Source organism: Chrysochloris asiatica, unplaced genomic scaffold (genome assembly GCF_000296735.1).
Source record: "Chrysochloris asiatica unplaced genomic scaffold, ChrAsi1.0 scaffold00006, whole genome shotgun sequence".
NCBI lineage: Eukaryota > Metazoa > Chordata > Mammalia > Afrosoricida > Chrysochloridae > Chrysochloris > Chrysochloris asiatica.
The window spans coordinates 19,676,641-19,684,696 of record NW_006408524.1 but is presented as its reverse complement, the minus strand read 5'-3'; the positions used below and the strand labels follow the sequence as shown (position 1 = coordinate 19,684,696).

Sequence of the window (8,056 nt, the reverse complement as noted above, 5' to 3'; positions counted from 1 at the left end):
CTGATGCTTGCTTGTTTAATCTCAGATCTCTAAAGAGTTTGCCTCAAGATACAACCTAATCCTGTAGATTGTGTTTTACTTCATTGACATAATACCTCTAATCCTGCCTCATTAATAGCATGTTGTTATTGTTGTTGTTAAGTGCCAATGAGGCTGTTCCAACTCACAGAGTCCCTATATAGGGTTTCTGAGGATCAGTTGGTGGGTTTGAACTATTGACCTTGCACTCTAGTGCTTCCTATAGCATCTCACCAGGACTACATTAATAGCATGGTGATGTTATTGTTGTTACTAAGTGCTGTGGAGTCAGTTCCAACTTATTGTTGTTGTTAGGTGTCATCAAGTCAGTACCAACTCACAGCAAACCTATGCACAGCAGAATGAAGTGCTCACTGCCCGATCCTTGGCCAACCTCACAATTGTTGCCATGCTTGAGCCCATTGAGTCGGTACTGTGCTTCTGAGGCTTTAAATCTTTGCAGGAGCAGAAAGCCTCATCTTTCTTCCATGGAGTAGCTGGTGGGCTTGGAATGCAGACCTGTGGTTCATAGTCCAGTGTGTATAATTTGCAGGTACCATGTTCCCACATTAATAGCATAGTTTAGGATTTACAACATTTAAGAAAATTACATCAGTAAAAATTACATCAATGAAAAAATCAGGACAATTTTAGGAGCTTGAATACATGACATTAAATCACTTATCAGACATAACTGAAAGCACAAACAGCAGAAGACAAATTAGATGACTGCAACCTCCTAAAAATTAGACACTTATGTACGCCAACAGATTTCACCAAAAGAGGAAAAAGAGAACCCACAGACTTGGAAAGCATTTTTGCTTTCTCTGAAATGTCAGAGAAAGGTTTAATCTCTAAGATTTACAGGAAATGTCACTACCTCAACAAGAAAAAGACAAAAACCCAATTTAAAAAATGGACAGAGGATATGAACAGACATTTCACCAATGAATACATTCAGGTGGCCAATAAACATGGAGAAATGCTGATGATCATTGGCATTCGAGAGATGCAAATCAAAACAATAATGACTTATCATCTGTACAAAACAGGACATGCCAACTCTTCCTCCCACAACCTTCTTTACATCTCATCTGGGTTCCATGATCTCTATCGTAATGACCACACAGAACTCAGAAGCAATACTCATATTTATGGACTTTATTAGCGAAGTGAAGAGGTTACAATACAGGAGCCGTAATGTTCAGGGCACAGTTGTTCCAGTCAACTGCTGATTCATACCCACAGGATCACCACTCCACCATAATCTTCAGCCTGAAGGCACTTATCTCTAGCTCTGTGTGTCAACTACTTAAGTGCCTAGAGGCATCCCATTCTACAAGTAGGCTTCCTGCCAAAAGTCTCAGTTTTACTTGCTCTGTGGGTGGGCTGGGAAGCCCACTACTCTGTCCTGTGCTCTGGCTCTTGGTTTTGCGGATGCTCCTCCTCTACCATTCCTTTGGTGTCACAGCTTTCTGTCCCTGGGCCAGTAAGTTCAATGTGCAGGGATCTCAGCGTCTAAAGGATGCACTCATCTTCTTTTATAGAAGTGAGATCTCCACGCCCGTCCCGCCCCCCACTGCTTCATTCTACTTCTGAGATGCCTCTTTTTTGTTGTTGTTGTTGTTGTTGTTTGTTAGTAGAATCTTTTTAATTCAGAAAAAAAAATTTTTTTTTTCCAACCACACACGGGGTGGGGTTGGGGGATGAGGAGGGTTGTGGGGGTGGGGGAGTATGAATAGGGGGAGGTGTCTGTCCATCCAGCCCTGTCCCCCACCCCATATGGTTTTGGAAGCAATAAGGGGTGTGGGGTGATGGCCCCCAAAATAAAAATGGTGTATGTGTGTGTATGGGAAGGTGGTGGTGGTGGTTATGTGATGTGGAGTCGTTTCCGACTCATAGCGACCCTGTACAGGGTTTAGGAGGCTGTAAATCTTTACGGGAGCAGAACACCTCATCTTTCTACCGCGGAGAGGGGTGGAAAAGCAGTGTGAAGTGGTAGGAAGAAGGGGCATTCGAGGTCAGTACTGAGCACACCACAGGTGGGAGGCCATTTCATAACATTTCTTGTTGATCAAACTACTGTGGACACCTTCTTTGCCCATCAGCTGGCCTAGCGTCTTGGCAGTCAGGGTAACAGTGAGGTTGAAGGTAGGAGCTCCGCCAGTGCTCTTGGTGCAAAGATCCATGGTATATTCCCCGTCCAGCAGCAGTGAGTCCCGGATCACAGAGCATTTCTGGCCCCCAAGTGTCAGCCCATTCACAAAAATACTTGATCCATCTTTGCCAACCAGAACTGCAACCTCAGCTGGCGTGATATTAACGAACGTTTTCCCAGTGACACAGGCCTAGACAGAGGGCGAGTCCACAATGGCCACGTCCTCACAGGTACCGTCCGCCATGAGGTTGTCCATGTGGGTGTTCCACCTGGCCATGGAGCTGTTACTGAGGCTGCTCTTGGTGCTGCTGCTGGGACCATGGGCTCAGCTCCGGCTGCCTCCAGCTGGCGGACATGCGGGAGGCGGAGAGCTTGGGGCACTCGGAGCTGCCCAGACCACGACTCTCCTAGCTGTGCAGCAGCCCTCACACCGCCACTTCCTTGCTCCATAAAAATGGTTCATTTTATACCCATGCTAGCATTTCAAGTTTTTACAATTAGAATCAACTCTGTTAACATCCACAGCTGAACCAGCAAGGCAAAATGTTGTTTGGTGGGAGTTACAGACTATTGCTAGAAAAGACATTACATAATTCACTCCACCACATCATCTCACCCTAGCATTAAAAGCAAAGTTCAACAACAAATGCTGGCAAGGGGATAGACAGACTGGAACCCTTGTACATGGCTGGTGAAATTGTAAAATGGTGAAATCACTGTGGAAAACAGTATGGCACTTCTTCAAAAATCTGGAAATAAAAATACCATATTATGCAGAAATCCCTCTACTTGGCTTGTATCCTAGAGAAATAAGAACCACAACATGAACAGATATATGCACACCAATGTTCATTGCAGCTCTATTCACAATAGCAGAAAGATAGCAACAGCCTAAATCTTATCAATGGAAGAATAGGTAAACAACTTTGGTGCATAGACACAGTGGAATACTGTGCAGTGCTGAAGAAAATGATGAATCTGAAAAACACCTCATAACAGATGAACCTGGAAAACATTGTTGTTGTTGTTGTTGTGTGCTGAGTCCGTTCCTACTCATAGCGACCCTGAGCCTCATCTTTCTTGTTCAGAATAGCTGGTGGAGTCAAACCACCAACCCTGTGCTTAACAGTCTAACATGTAACTCATGACACTACCAAAGAGCATTATGCTGAGTGAAATTACTCAATCACAAAAGAACAAATATTGTATGAGACCACTATTATAAAAAGTCAAGCAAAAGTTTTCACAGTAAAAAGAAAACCAGTCTTTGATGGTTACCAGGGGTGGGAGGCAAGCAGTAGGTAGTTCACTGGCTGGGTAGACATAAGTTAACATGGATAAAGGAGTATACAATAAGAGGTAGATTGGCCAAAAAAAACTGATGGGGGCAAAGGAAGATACGGGTAGGAGTACAAGGATTGAAGGCAACCGAGATAAATCCTGTTGTACACACAGTCCTACAATAACGGTGCTCTATGGGCAGTTGCAAGGAGCTCTGGTAGTGTAGAGGTTACGAATTGGGCTGCCAACCTCAGGGTCAGCAGTTCGAAACTACCAGCTGTTCCATGGGAGAAAGATGAGGCTTTCTGCTCCTGTAAAGATTTATAGCCTCAAAAACCTTGTACAGGGTCGCTGAGTCTGAACTGACTCCACAGCATATATCAACAACAACATGGGCAGTTGCATGGATAAACACCCAGGATAAATGGGTGTGAGAGGGACAATAGGAGTCTATAAGTCTGCCCACAAATATATATAAAGGTTTGACAGAGAGTACTTGTATACAGGTATTTACCTTTGCTGCAAAGATATCCATGAATGTAGTAGAACAGAATGTTGTTTAGACTTTATCAATTCAAAATATCTTTCCAAAGTTCTATTTAAATAGTAATACCTACACAGAGTATGAAAAATAATCTAAGCAAGGTAAAAAGATACAAAGTAAAAAAAAAAAAAAAAAAAAAAAGACTTTCAACTTCTTTCTTCAGTCCCCATGTTTCCACTTGATTAGGCAACCACATTCATCAGTTACTTGCATATTTGCAGAGTACAATGAGACTATTGTTGGTGGTTGTACACACCCTAGCCATTGCCTCTTTTGTTTCTGCTACAATTGGGGGCAAAGGATGCCCATGCAAATAGCATCTGCTATACAGTACTATTTGAACTCACATCTTTGTTCCATCCTTTTCTCTAATTCTCCAACCATGAACCATGAGTTCCTTCCTCAACGCTCAGGTCAAAAGTGGCCAGCTCTGTGATGCTGCTGCCCACTGAGTCCTGTCTGTTGGTTTGAATATCCAGGAAGTTGAAATCAGTCTCCTTTAGTGTACCCCCAGCACTTTGCACATCACTATGTTGTTAGTTGTCTTCCAGTTGACTCATGACAACCCATGTACGACAGAAGAAAACACTGCTGGAGTCTGTGCAGCTCACAATCATTGGTATGCTCGAGCCCTTTATTTTATCCACTTTGTATCTGAATTGCCTTCCAACCTAAGGGACTCATCTTCCAGCACTAGATTGGACAATGTTCTATTGTGATCCATAACTTCTCCAATATTTCATTTTCAGGAGGAGTTCACCAGGCCTTTCTTCATAATCTGTCTTAGTTTGGAAGCTCTACTGAAAGTTGTCCATATGGGTGACTCTCCTGATGTTTGACATATTAGTGACATAGCTTCCAGCATCATAACATGCAAAACATGCAAACCATCACCATATATCAACTGGCAGCTAGTAAGCAAATACCTGCATAAGCATTTTCCAAATAACTATATGAGTCGTAATTGTTGGAAAACTCGTCTCATATTTTCCAGTATCCTGTAAGTTCTTTACAAGGAAGAAGCCCTCATTACAAATCTCTGTGACATTACATTTGTTGTTATGTGCCCTGGAGTCGGTTCCGACTCATAGCGACACTGTACAGGGTTTCTGAGGCTGCAAATCTTTACGGGAACAGAAAGCCTCCTCTTTCTCCTGCGGAACAGCTGGTAGTTTCAAACTGCTGACCTTACAGTTTGCAGCCCGATTCGTAACCACTACGCTACCAGAGCTCCTTGTGACATTACATAGAAGAGTGTTTATCCCATAGTTGGCTCTCAGTTAATTTTTGACAAATAGAAGTATATAACACAGACAAGCCCTTCCCACTGGTAAATGGAATATCATTGAGATGCTATTGAACCTAGGAGCAAACCCTGGCTAGGCCCCTTCTCAAGAAAGTGAAATTTTCACTGTAGCTCTCCTGTGAGGCCTGCTTCTCAGGGCTCGGTGTGTGGTCTAGAATCATGAGCACAGACATATTGCATCGCCGTGTTTTGATGATGCCTTGGGTAGGAGGCTGTACTGTCACGTACGAAATGGCTGGAGATTGGGGTGGTTCGTCATCTTCCTATTTTGAATGTTATCAGATCTTTTGGAGGAAGATGCAAATATCAGATCTCCTTCAGACACACAGACACGGCAGAAACACATCCGCACCCACGTACACTGAGATGCTGTGTCTTTGCTAAATATAACCCTTTGTGGCGACAGTATCTCCATAATTTTCAAGTGAAAAGATAAGGGGAGCCAAGTCTTTCATAATGAATGCAAGCCTATAGCTTTTAAACAGGGCTAACATATGGACCACTGATGTGAATGTGAATGCAAATTAGATATTTTTGATTGCTTGAAATAAAGTCAGCAGAATCAAAGCCTCACACAGCAAATGGTGCAGCTTTAACTACGTCGGTGCCAGGTTGGAAACAAGAGCACGTAACACATCCTCAGGAAAAAAAAGCCCTTCAGGATGGCATTTTGGATGGAGGCCTTATGTAGGTCCTGCAAAGATAGGGCTTGCTCTTCCTTTGATTGGCATTCTGATTCTTTTTTAATGGGTTGGTCTTTCATTCATTTGCACATCAATAAATAAAAAGAACGACTTTGACCTCTGACTTTTCTGATTTATTGTGGGTTGCCAACCATCTTGAAGGAGTAAGGAGCCTTTTGTTGTTGCTGCTGTGAATTGCCTGTTGTCGGCTCTGACTTGTGATACACAATAGAGCAGAAACACTGCCCAGTCCTGAGCCCTTTTCATAATTGTTGACATGCTTATGTGCTGTTAAGGCTGCTACGTATTTGTAGTACCTTCCAGTTCAGGGGGCACATCATCCAGCGCTGTTTGTGGCACACTATTCTGTTGTATTCCATAGCATTTTCATTGATCCAAGCCAAGACTGGCATTGGGAATGATTTCTTATAAGGATTTGTTGAGACCTTGTATTAGTTTCTTTAACAAACAACAGACACTCAGTTCTGGAGGCCAGAAGTCTGAAACATAGGTGTGAGCAGGATTGATTCTTTCCAGAGACTCGGAGGCAGAATCTATTCCCTGCTGCTCTGACAGCCAGCAAGACTTGGTACATAGCTGTAATCTCTGCCTCCATCCACCTCTCTGTCTGTCTTCACATGCCCTTCTCCTCTGCAGCTCTCATGTGGCTTTCTTCTCAGTCTGTGTCTTGTCTTCTTCTTAAAAGAATGTCTCTCATCAGATTTAGGGCCCATCTAGATAGTCCAGGGTGGTCTCATCAAGGCCTTTAATTAATTATGGTTGCAGCATCCTTTTCCCAAATAAGGTCACATTCACAGTTTCCACATAAATCTATGTTTTATATGTGTGTATGGTCCAGGAAGAAAGTTGTATTCCACTAATTTAAAGGTCCCTGGGTGGTACAAATGGTTTATGCTCAACTACAGTCCTGAAAGTTGGTGATTAGAACCCTCTTAGGAGTGCTATGGAAGAAAGGCCTGGTCTTTCTGCCATAAAGATGACAGTGAGGAAATCCTACATAGGCATTCTACTCTGTAGCACACCATGTTGCTCTAAGCTAGAATCAACTCAACAGCAACTGGATTTATTTATTTTTCAACTTACTACAGATCCAAAACTACAATGTACTTGCCTGGTATGTTATACTGGTTCATGTAGAAGACTGGCTTAGAATAGAGAGACTCGAACACCATTCTTTGCCTCTGACCTTAGCTCACACTGAATCTCAACCCTCTATGTCTTCCCATCCAATGACCAGTGTAAGCGTGACTGAAGAAGAACCACTTAGCCATGGAGAAACAAGAGCCAGACTCTGCCTCAGTGTCTGTTGTTGTTGTTGTTAAATGCCATTGAGTCTCTTCTGACTCATAGCAACCCTGTATAGGGTTTCTAAGGAGCAACTGGTGGATTTGAATTGCCAACCTGTGGTTCACAGTCCAGTACTGATCCTACTGCATCACACCCTGTAGGCCACAGTAATCTCTGTGACCCATCCCAACCCTGCTCTGTCAGATATTTCTTAGGTTACAATTATAAATGAGCCAAAGGAAGAACATAAATCAACATTTCGTTATCACTGTTACCATCATCAGGATCTTTTTAAATATTGTTAATATTATTAAATGATCAGTTTTTGATAATATTATTGTTAATACAAGGTATAATGGCTGGAAAAAGCCATTGGTCTTTTTTTCTCTCATTTGGCTACAAGGAAGCAATGCCACTGTGGTGGTTATTTCTCCTGTGATTTCTTGCTTTGCATATTTGTAGCTGAGCTAAATGCTTGCATGAAATATTCCATGCCACCACTCATCAGACTGTTCCATGACCTGTGGGGAAGCTCATCTCCTCCTGCTCTAAGTGCTCACAGGGATAAGAGAATGAGCTGACTGTTGTTCTTCACTACACCTCTGTGTGCTGTTCTTTCAGGTTCTCTTCTGATGGGAACCACATTCATTGGGATACAAGAGTGATGCCCTGCTTGGAATCTGAGTGAGTAAACGATCCCTCATTGTTACATCCCCTGAGAACCAATGACTCCTAACAGGCTATTTAATCACTTTTGT

The 8,056-nt window shown here is 42.8% G+C and overlaps 1 pseudogene; it reads right to left on the bottom strand.

Annotated features, from left to right (window-relative positions):
- Positions 1-2,039: 2,039 nt before the first annotated feature.
- Positions 2,040-2,453, bottom strand: LOC102827052 (annotated as a pseudogene).
- Positions 2,454-8,056: the final 5,603 nt, after the last annotated feature.